Source organism: Pleurodeles waltl, chromosome 5 (assembly GCF_031143425.1).
Source record: "Pleurodeles waltl isolate 20211129_DDA chromosome 5, aPleWal1.hap1.20221129, whole genome shotgun sequence".
NCBI classification, from domain to species: Eukaryota; Metazoa; Chordata; class Amphibia; order Caudata; family Salamandridae; genus Pleurodeles; species Pleurodeles waltl.
Genome location: NC_090444.1, coordinates 1,185,430,204 through 1,185,444,728, shown reverse-complemented (window position 1 = coordinate 1,185,444,728; position 14,525 = coordinate 1,185,430,204).

Sequence of the window (14,525 nt, the reverse complement as noted above, 5' to 3'; positions counted from 1 at the left end):
TGCAGGCTGGGTCCAGGGGGTCGGTTCTGGGATACGAAAGGCTAGACAGGTAGGAGAGGTGCCCATTGGATGTTGCTGGACTGTTGGCCAGATTTCCCAAGGCCAGGGGGCTGCGGGTGCAGGGGTCTAATGGGCTTTGGGTGTCTTTGTTGGATCCGGTTGTGGTCAGGAGGGCCCTCTGGATCAAGCTGCAAGTGTTGTTGTGTTGGCCAGGAGGGGTCAACCCAGGGTGGACTCGAGGTTGGAATCACCTGGGGAACTTCTCTGGACCGGTGGGCCACCAAACTTGGGCTGTGGATGTCGGCTGCAGAGTGGGCAGGGCTCGCGGATCTGGGGCAGTTCTGGAGTGCTTTTGGAGGTTTCTTCAGGACAGGGCCACTGTCCTCTGGAGTTCTTGGTCCTCTGCTGGGCAGGCAGTCCTTTTGGGGTTTGTAAAGGTTGCTGATCCTTCACAATGCGTTGCCTTCTTGGAGCCGGAGTCTTTGAAGTTGCAGGCAGGCTGGTAGGGCTGGGGACAAGTCAGTTGTCACCTGGAGTCTTCACTGCTGGGGTCAGCTTGGCAGACCTTCTTTTTTCTTTCTTCTGTCTTCTTGAGGTTGCCAGGAATCTAGTGAGTAAGGTTCAGGGGTGCCCCTAAAAACTAGATTTAGGGGCGTTACAGGGGTCAGAGGGCAGTAGCCAATGGCTACTGTCCCTGAGGGTGCCCACTCCCTTTAGGGAGGGGGCACATTCCTATTCTTATTAGTCCTTCTCCTCCAAACCAAGATAAAGGATTTTGCAAGGAGGGGTCACTTCAGCTCTAGACACCTTAGGGGTGGTCCCAGGTCAAGTTCTCACTCCTTGTTTTTCCTAATTTTCCAACTGGACCTGCCCCCAAAATTGGGGCTTGGTCCAGGGGTGGGCATCTCCACTAGCTGGAGTGCCCTGAGGCACTGTAACAGGTGGCCTGAGCCTTTAAGGTTCACTGACAAGTGTTACAGTTCCTGCAGGGGGGAGGTTTGAAGCACCTCTACCCAGAGCAGGCTTTGTTTCTGATCCCAGAGAAAACAAAGGCTTTCACCCATGGAGTCAGAAGCTTGTCTGTTTGTGGCAGGCTGGCACAGACTGGTCAGCTCTTCACTAAAGGGTTGGGTAAAATACAGAGGGCATCTCTGAGATACCATCTGCGTGCATTTTACAATAAATCCAACACTGGCATCAGTGTGGGTTTCTTCTGCTGAGAAGTTTGACACCAAACTTCCCAGTCTTCAGTAAAGCCATCATGGAGCTGTGGCGTTCGTAATGACAGACTCTCAGGCCATGTACTCAATATGACCACACTGCACTTACAATGTCTAAGAATGGACGTAGACACTGTAGGGGCATATTGCTCATGCAGCTATGCCCTCACCTGTGGTATAATGCACCCTGCCTTAGAGCTGTAAGGCCTGCTAGAGGGCTGACTTCCCCATGCCACAGGCAGTGGTTTGTGGGCATGGCACCCTGGAAGGGGTGTCATGTTGACTTTATCTTTTTCTCCCCACCAGCACACACCATCTGCAATGGAAGTGTGCATGTGCTTGGTGAAGGGTTCCTTGGGGTGGCACAATGCAAGGTGCAGCTCTTAGGGACCCTTCCTGGTCACAGAGCCCTTTGTACCACTGGTACATTTTACAAGGGACTTAGTTGTGTGCCAGGGCTGTGCCAGTCGTGAAAACAATGGTACAGTTTAGGGTAAGAACACTGGTGCTGGGGCATGGTTAGCAGGAACCCAGCACACACTCAGTCAAATTAGTATCAAATATCAGGCAATGAGTGTGGGATGGTGCTGCAAACAAGGTCCAGATCCCTACTCAAGCTCCCTCCAGCCCACAGGCCAGGAGAGTCAGCCAAACCTGGGAGAGTCTTCCTAGTCTGTCAGGCGAGGAAGAGTAGGGAAACAAGCTGGTTTGTTGCAGGGCCTACTCTGCCCTACATCCTCCTGTCCAGATCATTCTCTCTGTGGAACTGACCTACCTCAACTGTGATGGGACACAATCTGAATTACCATGTGCCTGTGTTTTTAATGTCTTCGCCAATTCTTTTTATCTTGGGGCTGGAGGCATCAACCTCTGCTACTTCTATCTTAGCCAGGGCCACCCCCAGCCTACCCAAAGAGGTTACCCATAACTTGAGTAACCCCACCATGACCAGCAGGGTCAGGGGACCTATCTTACTATTTGGTATGGGGTCAGATCCCCATGCCAGGGACATTGTAGCCATAAAGGCTAACACCCAACAGAGGCCACTGACTAATGTCAGTGCCCAGAACCACACCTTTAGCTCTTCACCAACAGGAGATGGGGCTAAGTTACAGGCTTATTTGGGTTCAGGGTGCCTATCCGCTGTGTTATAGTGGGTGGTGGCTTCCTCTTGTAGTGAACACCCGCCTTTTACTCTCTCTCTCCTGTTAGCTGAGGAGTCACCAACTCATGCTCAACAGTTGCCTGAGTTGTCAGGACTTCATGTGAGTAAGGCCTGGGCTTCACCAGTACCAACTTTGGAGTTCTCCCCTACTGGAGCAGAATCTCATTGGCTTACTGGAACCTTTGCTAAAGGCTGCCCACCTGTCCCGCACTTCTGTTTCCTCTTTTTCTTCTGGGGCCTACTTGCAGACACTGCAGGGGCAGCACCTCCAGAGTCTCTGGGAGAGGACTAGTGCTGGACCAGCTCCTCCTTTGGGCTCTGACTGACCTCTGGATGGTCATTTCCAATGAGACAATCAATGGGGAGGTCTGTACTGATTATGACTCTTCTCCAGCTAGGGGTCCCGCCCACTTCTAGGGGCACTAAAGCTACAGACCTATTAGTGACCTCCTCTGGGCTAACCCTAGCCCTGGCAGTCTCCCCTGGGATGTACTGGTTGGAGGGCACCAGCCTGTCATGCACAATTGTGTGACTGGCACAGGTATCTCTCAGGGCAGTGGCTGGGATTCCATTCACCAGTAGGTGGTGGAAGTGTCTACTCTCCTCTGGAATCTCCAACTCACCTGTGGTGCCCACATCCCAGTTAAAGACTGCCGGGCCATTCTCATCTGAGTAGTTATCCTCAATGGCTACACTGTGTACTCCTGGGGTTTGTTAGTGGGTTCGTTTTTGGGACAAGAAGTGTCCTTAGTGTGGTGCCCTGTCTGTCTCCAGTTGTGGGACCATGCCTTAGTGGTACCCAGTTTTGTTTTGTGAGGTGTCTTGCGACCTACCCACCTGGGCATGTTTTTGGGGGCCTACAGAGGATTATTTTTCTTTATTTCTAGGAGTGTCACCCACTGTCTCCCGGGGGAGGTTTTGTAACCCCTTTCTTTTGGTCATCCCCATTGGAAGTCTTGGTCACCCTAGTCTTGACCCAATGGTCTGCCTTCTTTCTCAATTCTTGGGGAGAAATTGGACCAAGGTCTACCAGATGTTGATGCAACTTGTCATTGAAGCAGTTACTTAAAAGGTGTTCTTGCATAAACAAGCTATAAAGCCCATCATAGTCATGCACTTCATTTCCAGTTACCCAACTATCCAGTGCTTTCACTGAGTAGTCTACAAAATCAACCCAGGACCTGCTCAAGGTTTTGTGAGCCCCCCTGAACCTAATTCTATACTCCTCAGTGGTGACTCCAAAGCCCTCAAACAGGGTAGCCTTAATGTGGTCATAGGATTCAGCATCTGCACCAGTGAGTGTGAGGAATCTATCCCTACACTTACCAGTGAACAGGTCTTAAAGGTGAGCTCCCCAGTGAGACTTTTTTCAATGTTCTGGTTCCACAGGCCCTCTCAAATGCTGGGAACCAATTGGTGATGTCAGCACCTTCCACATACTTGGGGACAATCCCTTTGGGGATTTTTTGGGTGCCACAGCGCTCTCTGTCACTAGTTCGTATGTTGCTGCCACCATTAGTGGATGCTTGGCCCATTTCTGATATCTCCCTTTCTATAGCCAGGAGCTGTCTCTCCAAAGCTAGCCTTTTGGCCAACCTTGCTAAAGGAGGTCCTCTTCACTGAGGCTGTCCTCGGTGTTCCCAGAGGAACTAGACTCCCCTGTTGGAGACACAGATCCTGTGAGCTCTATCTTTAGAGTAATGGGCATTGGGACACTGTCCAGCCTAGTTAGGTTAGGAGGGGGGAGGTCATCCCCCTGATCCCAAATTTCTTCCCCACCTGAGGCGATATCTTCCTCCTCAGTAGGTTGTTCCTTTGCATTCTCTGCCAAGAGCTCCAGGAGCTTAATCTTGGTATGGGTGGAACCAGTTTTCATTTTTCTGAGGCTACAGAGATCCCTTAGCGCTCTCTCATCCCAAGAAGGATGTAAGGGGTGAGGTTCAGTTCCACCACTATGTCATCTGAACTGCTCATTTTGTTACTAAGGTTGAGGATTTCTTTTAGGAACTAAAACTACTTCTAGCTACTTACCCCTAACTATAAAAACTTGAAAATCTAAAATGTAAATGCTAAATGGGACTACACCAAGGCCCTAGCAGGACTTTTAAAATTTAGAAAAGTTGTCAATTCAAAAATCAATTGAAACTGAACGCAATTTTGGAACTTAGTTGAGTGATTAGATATTGGCTGAGTAGTCCACTAAATGCAAAGTTGTAGACCCCACCGCTGATCCACCAATGTAGGGAGCTGGCTCTGTATATACTATCCCAAAATGAGGTATAGTCTGCACAGAGTCCATGGGTTCCCCAGAGGCTTAACAGAGGCTGAAGTAGATAATAATAATGCTCTCTTTTGTGGTAGTATGATCGAGCAGTTAGGCTTATTGGAGGTAGTGTAAAGCATTTGTTGTACACACACACAGTCACGAAATGAGGCACACACTCAATGACTAACTCCAGGGCAATTGTTTTATATAGCAAAAATATATTTTGTTACTTAATTTCTAGAACCAGAAGGTCTTTGTTGCAGGTAAGTACAGTTGTCAATGGGTATCAAGCATATGTATCAAATGCACTTTGTTTAGTTTTTGAAAGTAAAGCAGTTTACAAGTAAGTAACACTTACTGTTACAGTGCCCTGGGGCATTGTAACAGGAGGCCTAAGCCTTTTAGGCTCACCACCAAGTGATACAGTTCCTGCGGGGTGGTGTGAAGCAGCTCCACTCAGAGCAGGCTTTGTTTCTGACCCCAGAGAGCACAAAGGCTCTCACCCATGCGGTCAGAAATGTGTCTGTTTGTGGTAGGCTGTCATAGACTTGTCAGCCCTGCACTAAAAGGTTGGGTAAAATACAGGGGGGATCTCTAAGATGCCCTCTGTGTGCATTTTACAATAAATCCAACACTGGCATCAGTGTGGGTGTATTGTGCTGAGAAGTTTGATACCAAACTTCCCAGTCTTCAATGAAGCCATCATGGAGCTGTGGAGTTCGTAATGACAAACTCCCAGCCCTTGCACTCAATATGGCCTCACTGCACTTACAATGTCTCAGAAAATGGATGTAGACACTGTAGAGGCATATTGCTCATGCAGGTATGATATAGTGCACCCTGACTAAGAGCTGTAAGGCCTACTAGAGGGATGACTTACCTATGCTACAGGCAGTGGTTTGTGGGCAAGACACCCTGGAAGGGGTGCCATGTTGACTTTACCTTTTTCTCCCCACCAGCACACACAATCTGCAATGTCAGTGTGCATGTGCTTGGTGAGGAGTCCCTTAGGGTGGCACAATACATGCTGCAGCCCTTAGTAACCTTCCCTGGTCACAGAGCCCTTTGTACCACTTGTACCTTTTACAAGGGACTTAGCTGTGTGTCAGGGGTGTGCCAATTGTGGAAACAATGGTACAGTTTAGGGAAAGAACACTGGTTAGCAGGATCCCAGCACACACTCTGTCAAGTTAGCATCAAATATCAGGCAAACAGTTAGGGGTGCTGCAAACAAGGGCCAGTTTCCAACAACTATCTCATCTATATTTATCTAATACTCATTCTGCAGGGTCAAACCCTCCCTTTCTGCTGGCTGACAGACAGGTACCAAGAGACTGGGAGAGACAGTCTCACACAGATTGATCATGCATTGGACATGTAGAAAAGATGCCCAGGATTAAAGGAACACTCAGGGTCAAAGCAGACCCCCTGATTGGATGAGCTTGTCACTCAGGGAATATGTCTGGCCTTATCGGCCAGTTGGTTGTTGAAGTCTGTTCTCTTTTCTGGCAAGGCACCCACAAACGGTCTTCAAAGAAGCCAAGATCTATGCGTGGAGCCAAAGGGTTGGATTGCATTCTCCTTTGAAACCGAGGGATAGGGTTTGAAGTTGTGGAGTGACAGCTTATCAAGCAGCATCGGTGAGTTGTCTGTGGCTTGTAGCTGCTAGTCTGTCCTTCAGAGTATCGGGAGACTTCTGACTGCTGCTTAAGATAATGAAACGTGCTGTGCATCAACATTGAGGGAGACGGGGAAGCTCTGTGTCGTCAATGAAGGTGGGAATGCCTTGCCTGTGAGTGTGGGAGCCTGTGGGTGCTTCCAGTTACCATTTGTAGCTGGGGGCAAATTCTCTGTTGAAGAACTTAACCATTTGAACCCTTGGTCCCTGCCCCAGGAGTTGCATTGTCTCCAGCTTTGTCTTTCCTTCCTTGTCCTGTACTAGTAGCAGGTAGCACCAGCTCAGTGGGTTCCTTTCTATTAGAAAATCTAGACTGTGACCAGTGGACTCTGTGGTACAGGCCCCCACCTCTTTTGTGTCATCTGAGGGTATCAGGGTGGACTGGCACCTTGGCCACCCACTACACTTCCACATCTAGCCCAGTGGCTACTGGCTTAGTGGGACTCCACTAACTTTCCCAAGACACCAGGTACCCATCTGGACCCTTGACACACTGCCAAGGAAGGCTGGGCACTTCTGTTTGTCTGGTTGGTGGGACAGTGGATGGACCAACAAGATGTAACTTCATATGAACTGTTGAAACCCTGTCCCTGCAATACAAGTACTAGTACCAATTCTCTAGCTTTGAGGAGTGTTAACTGTGTTTTATAGTGCTTCACATGAAGGCCCTATAATGTTGTTTGGGGTCAGAAGTCTGGCTCACAGAGTTATAGAGGCTTCTGGTTTTCACTGTATCTTAGTTTGTTATATATGTAGTATATTTTTATTGTGTGTATTAAAGTACTTTTCTTTTATAAAGTAAAACATTGATTGGACATTGATCTTATTAGTTGACATTACACTGTAAAATGTATTCTGAATGTCTGACCTACCTCAGCCCTTTGTGTGAGCCTTAGTCCGCTCTGCCTCACTATCCTGAGAGCCAAGTGCTGTACAGGAGTACTTGGTTATCACGTTTGGGTTTCAGTTGTAGTGTGGCCTCAGGACATGAGCGGTGAACAACTCCAATTGATGCAACTGGAACCCAGTTGTCACAAGCAGTCACTCATTTCAAATGAGGACTGTGTTGAACACATCAGCCCCACCCTGATTTCAGTTAGTAGTAGTCATTCTGAATCATTTACAAGGTGACTATGACTAAGAGACCCACTTAATGCAAGGAGAAAGATCAATCTTCTGAAGACACCGCACTATGCAACTCCAGAAACAGATCAAGCTTGACATTTGGAAGTGCAGAAAGGAAAGTACGTGGATGAAAGCCTTCTTAATCTAGACTGCAAGTACTGTGAACAACATCCACAACACAAGACTATTTCAGATTTCACAACCCTACAATCTTGGAAGCAAAAAATTTTCTGGGTCCATCATCAACATTAGCTTCCCCAGTCAGAACAAACATTGGACAATCACTGATGGTCCTACCGGGCCTGCGTCATCTTCAAGACCTCCTGACTCACCTCCATGACCGTGACAATCAGCATAGTATCCTATATACATCCAGCTACTTATCAGTAAATCAGCTCTCTGATCCCTTTCAACTCTACAAAATCACTTAACATCTCACTGGCTTTCAGCACACTTGATTACTACAGTAGACTACTGGCTGCTTTTTCTAACTACTCCTACACTCCCCATACATAAGCTATGCAACCTGAACATTATTTACTCTCCCCTGGAAAAAGTATACCCTGACCTGCACCTACTGCCACCAAGTAGGATAGCTAAAGGCAAAAAACTGGTCAATGTATAAATTAGTTACACTAGTGTACATATCAGTTACTATGCTGGCCTAGCTGGCCTGCAGACACCTTTTCACACTTCTCTCCATCAACAATCTGCTAATCACAACCTATGACAACACCTAAGTCATCCTGTGCCTCTTCCGATTTCTCTGCCTTTCACCTCCTAGGCCCACTCCATGGGAAACCCTTACCTAATTTCAGTGCATACAACTGCACTAAATACCTATTATTTATTGTTCAAATTTCTTTATTATGAGTTTTCAGTGTAGAAACGGGAAAAAAAATAAAAGCAGAACTCAAGGGCTGGCGCAGCACCCACAAATCCTACAAGGACAAACAGGCAACGAGCCATTCCCCCCTTGTTCACCCCGTACACCCTCCCCTCCCCCAAGTTGCGCCAGCTTCTAGTCACATCTGCAGGACCAGGAATGGGGTCTCTGACACGGCTACCCTCCAGTCCACGCGTTAGGAACTCTCCCTTTCTTGTAGATGGAGAAGTTGCAGATATCTAGGGCATGTCAATTCTCTGAATTCACCAGACAGTGAGGACCAGAAGGGGTATCATAGTTCCCTGTAGAAATCCCCCTGTGATGTGAGGGATAGAGTGAGCTTTTCCATCTCCAAGATCGACCAGACCCTGTGTAACCATCCCAGCTGCGTCGGGATCTGAGGTGTTCCCCAGTGAGTCAGTATGTTTTGAAGGGCCGTCACCAGGGCGAGACCGATATGTCGGCCCGCATAGATTTGAGCGGAAATGACAGGGGGTTTGGAAGGCCTAATATAATGTATGCTGGGAAGCGCGGGAGTTGGGTGTTCATGTAGAGATCAATGTCATTTAAGATTCCCTTCCAGTATGAGTTCAGCATCAGACATTCCCATAAGATATGGGTCAGTGTGCCAAGGCCGCAGCACCCCCTCCAGCAGACGGGTGAACGTGAGCGGTCCATTTGATGGAGCCGGGCTGGGGTGAGATACCAGTAGGTAGCTATCTTCATTGCCGTCTCTGTGCTGGTTGCACAACGCGCTGTGTGGTGTGCCCTGTAATAGATCGCCTCCCAGTCCCCAGGTGTCATGGATCTTCCCAGTTCTGTCTCCCAACGTGCATGACTTGGGGTTTTAGGAGTCTGGACTGCCCGCTGGAGCTAATCATAGAGCTCCGAAATTATGTGTTTGTCTGCCTTCTTTGTCAGCGGCCATCTTTCATGTTGTGTGAGGGGTCTACATGCCTTCTCCCTGATAGAGGTGTGTGATATCCAGTGGCGGATCTGAAGATAACGCATTCTCTCTGTCTCCGGGAGAGATTGGGTCCTTCTAAAATTTTCGAAGGCCAATATTCCCTCTGCGTCAAACAAATGTCCAATGGAGTGGCAGAAGGGGGATGTCAAAGTGCGGTAGGCACCATGGTCCAAGCCCAGTGTAAAATCTGGGTTCTCCAAGATAGGTGTCAGGGGGGAGGGAAAGGAGGTTAGGTTGCTTTATCTGGCTGTTTGGTCCCACACCCTCATGGTAGCTCTGGTGTCTGGGGACGAGTACAGGCCCCATGGCCTTTGGCAGCGCAGTAGGAATGGGATCTTCCAAAGGGAAGTGCCTGCAATTGGGCGGTTTATGAACAGCCAACTCTTGTCAGAGACTGGTCTAGACCACTCAACTAGGTACCTTAGCTGCATAGCCTTATAGTATTGTCGGACATCTGGGATTCCCAGACCTCCCCTGTGCGGGGGTTCATACGCCAGGAGGCGAGCCATTCTGGGTTGTTTGTCCCCCCATACAAAGCAGTGGATTCCACCCTGCAACGCCTGGAGGGAACCGGGAGGAGGCTCAGCCGGGAGTGCCTGGAATAGAAATAGTGCCCTGGGAGGACCGACATTTTAATGGCAACTATTCTACCAATCCATGAGACGGGATGGTGTCTCCACTTTGCCAGGTCTTCCTTGACCCCTCTCAGGAGAAGCTGGTAATTCTTCGTTGTGGATTCTGATACTGTCCTAGCTATCCGAATGCCCAAGTATGGGATGGAGTACTTCTGCCACAGGAAGGGATATTGCTGTGCTAATATGTTCAACATCTCCCTCGGGAGCGTGAGACTGAGTGCTTGGGACTTTGAGAGGTTTACCCAGAAACCCAAAACCGTCCCAAAAGCCTCCACCCCATCCAGAAAAGCCGGGAGGGCCTTTAACGGGTTATTAAGTGCCACTCCCACATCGTCTGCATGAAGCGCAATGGTATATTCTTCCCTGCCAAATACAACACCAGAGATCTTTGGGCTGTCCCTCACCCTCTGCACAAAGGGCTCCATATATAGAGCAAAAAGTAGGGGGGGCAGTGGGCACCCACGGCAGGTCCCGCAACCCACTGAAAAGGGAGTGAATATCACCCCGTTAACTCTAACTGAGGCCCTTGGTTGGCTATATGCGCTCGTTATCCAAGCTCGGAACCGGGGCCCCAGTCCAAAGTGCTCCAGCATTGTGTGAAGGTGCAGCCAGTGGACCCGATCAAATGCCTTCTCGGCATCTATGCTGAGCAGCATCAGGTTCCTCCCCGCTCGCTGTGCTTTGTCTATTGTGTGTAGTATCCGTATGGTGTTATCTCCACACTGTCGGTTCAGGATGAAACCCACCTGGTCGGGATCTATCAGTCCAGGCATCAGCGGTTTCAGGTGAGCGGCAAGAATACCCATAAGCAACTTGAAGTTGAGATTTAGTCATGAGATAGGTCTTTAGGAACCGCACTCAGTGGGGTACTTCTTAGGCTTCAGGATTACCACTATCGCTGCATCCAGTATAGATGATGGCATTTCCCCTGGACCCGTGATATTGTTAAAAAGTTGGGTTAGGATCGGCACCAAGCTGGTACAGAATGTTTTGTAGAAGGAGCTGGGGAAATCGTCTGGTGCCGGGGATTTTGAGGCCTCCAATTGAGCTCTTGCCGAGATAACCTGCTCTAACCTAATGGGGGCCTCAAGCGGGGCTGCCTCTACGGGCATCAGTTTAGTTGTGTGGGCCTGTTGGAGATATTGCAGTGAGGTGCCCAAGTCAGTCTGTTGGGGAGAGTAAAGAGCATGATAAAAGCTACGAAAGGCCAAGGCGATTTGTGTGACGCTTGTTACCTCTGATTCCTCAGGGTTCCTTATCACTTCCACCGCTACAGTCTGCCTCTAAGCCCTAAGCCTGGTTGCCAAAAGGTGGCCGCATTTGTTGCCACCCACGTAATAGGTATGATGGAGTCGGAGAGCTGCATATTCCGCCCTATCCATGTTGAACAACCGCTAATTTGGTCCTAGCTGCACTGAGTTGTCTCCAAACTCTCGGGGCCCCCGTCCTTTTGTGTATCCTCTCAAGTTCCGTCACCTGCTGCTGTAGTTGTGCCCTTTTCTCGCATCTGATTTTGTTATCCGACGCCGATATCGCTATAACTTCCTTTCTGATTACAGCTTTCAGCGTGTCCCACAATAGAGAGATCAGCCCTGTCATTAAATTCTAGATAAGTAGCAATAGCTTTGGTTATCTGGGCGACCACTTCCGGCCTCAACAGGAGTGTGGTTCTCATTCGCGAGGGGCGGGTATCTTTGGCCCGGAGGGGGACATTGAACGTGATGGTAACCACTGCATGGTCCGATAACGCACAGGGCTCAATATCAATGTCACCCATCGTCTGTCCGATTTCCTTAGACCCCAAAAAAAGGTTGATGCGAGCTTAGGTCTGTGTGTGAGGGAGTAGAAGGTGTAGTCTCTAGTAGTAGGGTGCCTGCTCCTCCAGAGGTCCCGGAGCCCCAGTTCCTCCCCGCCTCCCCAGTTCTCTTGCGGATAGAGCCTAGTCCCACCATATCTGGAAGATGATCTGTCCCATTCCTTGTGTAAAACCATGTTAAAGTCGCCCCCTATGAGCAAATGCCTGTCATGTGTAGTCATGACCTCTGCGAGCGCCTTGTGAATTAACCCTTCCTGTCCTTAATGGGGTGCTTATATAGACACTAAAAGCACTTGGGTACTCCCAATGTGTAGTCTATAGGCCAGCAGGAGACACTGTATTTCGGCAATCTTGTCTCCCACCCTCCCCTGAAAGGAGCGTGATGCTAGGAGTGCCACCCCTGCCACCTTGGGCCCACATGAGGAGAAGTGTTGTATTGGAAAAGATCTGGAACACATTCTATGATGATCTGCGGGGAGCAGGCAGGTCTCCTACAGGAGGCATAAGTCGGCTCTCATGTGTTCTAGATACGGGAGGATCGCTCTGCGCTTGATTGGGTTATTCAACCCTTTGACATTGAGAGTGACTATTTTAACAGTCGTGTGGGCGGTATGAGTAGAGTATCATCAGCCAGTATGCCCCTATGTGAGTTGCTTTATCTCCTCCTTCAAGTAAATGAGTCTCAGTATGGATACTGGTCCCATCCGCATGGCTAGTATAACTGCATATGAGTATCGCGCACCCATCCCCCCCTTAAACCAAACACATCTAAACAACATCGTCAAACAACCCCACTAAGGGGAGCTGGGGCTGCCTGGCATAGTCCTGAGGGTGAACTTAAGCTCCAGGAGCTAGTGCCCCAAGTGGTCCGGTCTTCATTGGACACCCCTCCGTCCCCCTCCCCCACCTGATGCAGCTACTTGTCTTCCGGGCCTGATGCCCTCACCCCTTGTCCTTACCTGCCTTCTTCATGTCCCCATTGAGGGACTCCATGTTTGCTCTTTTTTCGGATGCCATGGTCTCTCGGTCCGGCTTGGTGCTCCCATGCAGTACAGTCTGCTAACGTATGCATCTCCTGTTCCTGCATTCCATCTTGGTCGGGCTTTGATTCCCCTCCGAGGGCTCCTCCAGTTGCAGAACATTGTAAGCCTCTTTCAGTGAGCATAGTTGGTGCAATTTACCCTCCTATCGAAAAATGAGTCGGAAGGGATGACCCCAGGAGTAGGGGACTCTTTTATCTCTAAGGTGGGAGGTGATTGGGCGAAAGTCTCTCTGTTTTTGAAGGGTGATGGCAGCTAAGCCCTGATACAGGAACAGTGTGTGACCCTGGATGTTCAGCGGGTGCTGCTCTCTCACCATCCGAATTAAGCATTCTTTCAGGGGGAAGTAGTGGATGCAGGCTAAGATATCTGCTGGTGGTACATTAGGCGGCCTCGGAGGCCCCACTCTGTGGACCCTGTCTATGCGTACCTCTCTGTCCGAGGACTCCCCTAGTATCTGGTGGCTGAGGGCCCGTACATAAGCCAATATGTCCTCCTCTTCAGCCCGGTTGGTGGTCCTCGGTTGCGAATGTTGTTCCGCCTCGTCCAGTTCTCCAGGTCGTCCGCATGCGCCTGGATTTCGATTTGTTGGTCCTGTAGCCAAATTATTTCTTGTTGTAGTTGCTTGATCTCCTCACCTCTGGTGTTTTTGTGCTCTTCCAGAGTGGCCACTCTCTCACCAACCTCCTCCAGTTCCCAGCGCACCACCTTCAGGTCCTGCGATAGGTCTCTCTTCACCGCCTGTATACCATCTCTAAGTGATATAAAGCGACCCTCTAGGAAGCTCCTTGTGACAGATTCATTGTCCTCATTGTCCTCTTCTGTCTCCTCTTCTCTTAGCTTTCCTGTCACTGGGTTGTCCGCTTCCACTTTGCCCCCACCGGCTTGGTCAACATGTCCTTGACAGATCTTTCTTTTAGCTGCCATCTCTTTTCACCCCTCTGTTTGCCCTGTCAGGCTCCACTCTACTCTCTTCTTAGCGGCGGGCGTGCAAGTCACTCAAAACCATGAACACGGGGCTCGGTAACTCACTCCATCGCCTTGTCGAGCACACAAATCCGGGGTCAGGCCAAGCATGCACACCCAGCGCAACCAGGCACCCTCGCAGGTCCACTGCTCCCCGTAGGCCTCACCAGTCTCTGCCCAGCTCTCCTCTCCGCGCCTAACCAGTCGTCGCCGTCAGGTGCAGGAGGCTCCCACTTCCCACTCCTCCTTGGGCAGGGGGTCTCCATCAATGAGGGCTCCTCCATGCCCCCCTCAACGTGGGCAGAGAACCTCCAGCCACCTCCTCTGGGCCCTTGTGCGGTCCGCTGTGTTGTAGTGGGCCAGGGCCCCACCCCTCCTCATATGCCAGGGCTCAGGGCAGGCCCACTTGATCTGGGCAAGGAGCCCCTCCTCTGCTGCTCAGTCTGGGGCTGCCCCCACTCAACGAGCGGGCATATGAGCCCTGTTACTGTCAAAGCTCGCCACCAAGTCCCGGTGGGGCCTCCCAGCCGCTCCGTGGATCCCCATTCTGCTCCTGGCGTACCACCCCGAGGGGCTGGACGTGCTGCCCCTCCACCTGATTGGTCTTGTCACCTCCTCAGGCGTTCTCAGCAGGAGACTGACTCACCAAGGCTTCCACTGTTGATGACTTCACTGTTGTCCTAAGGGCGCCTCCATCTTGTGGTGACCCAGGACCCTCAGCTTGCTCGCTCCTTCAGTCTGCGCTGGCTGTCTCCTTCTGC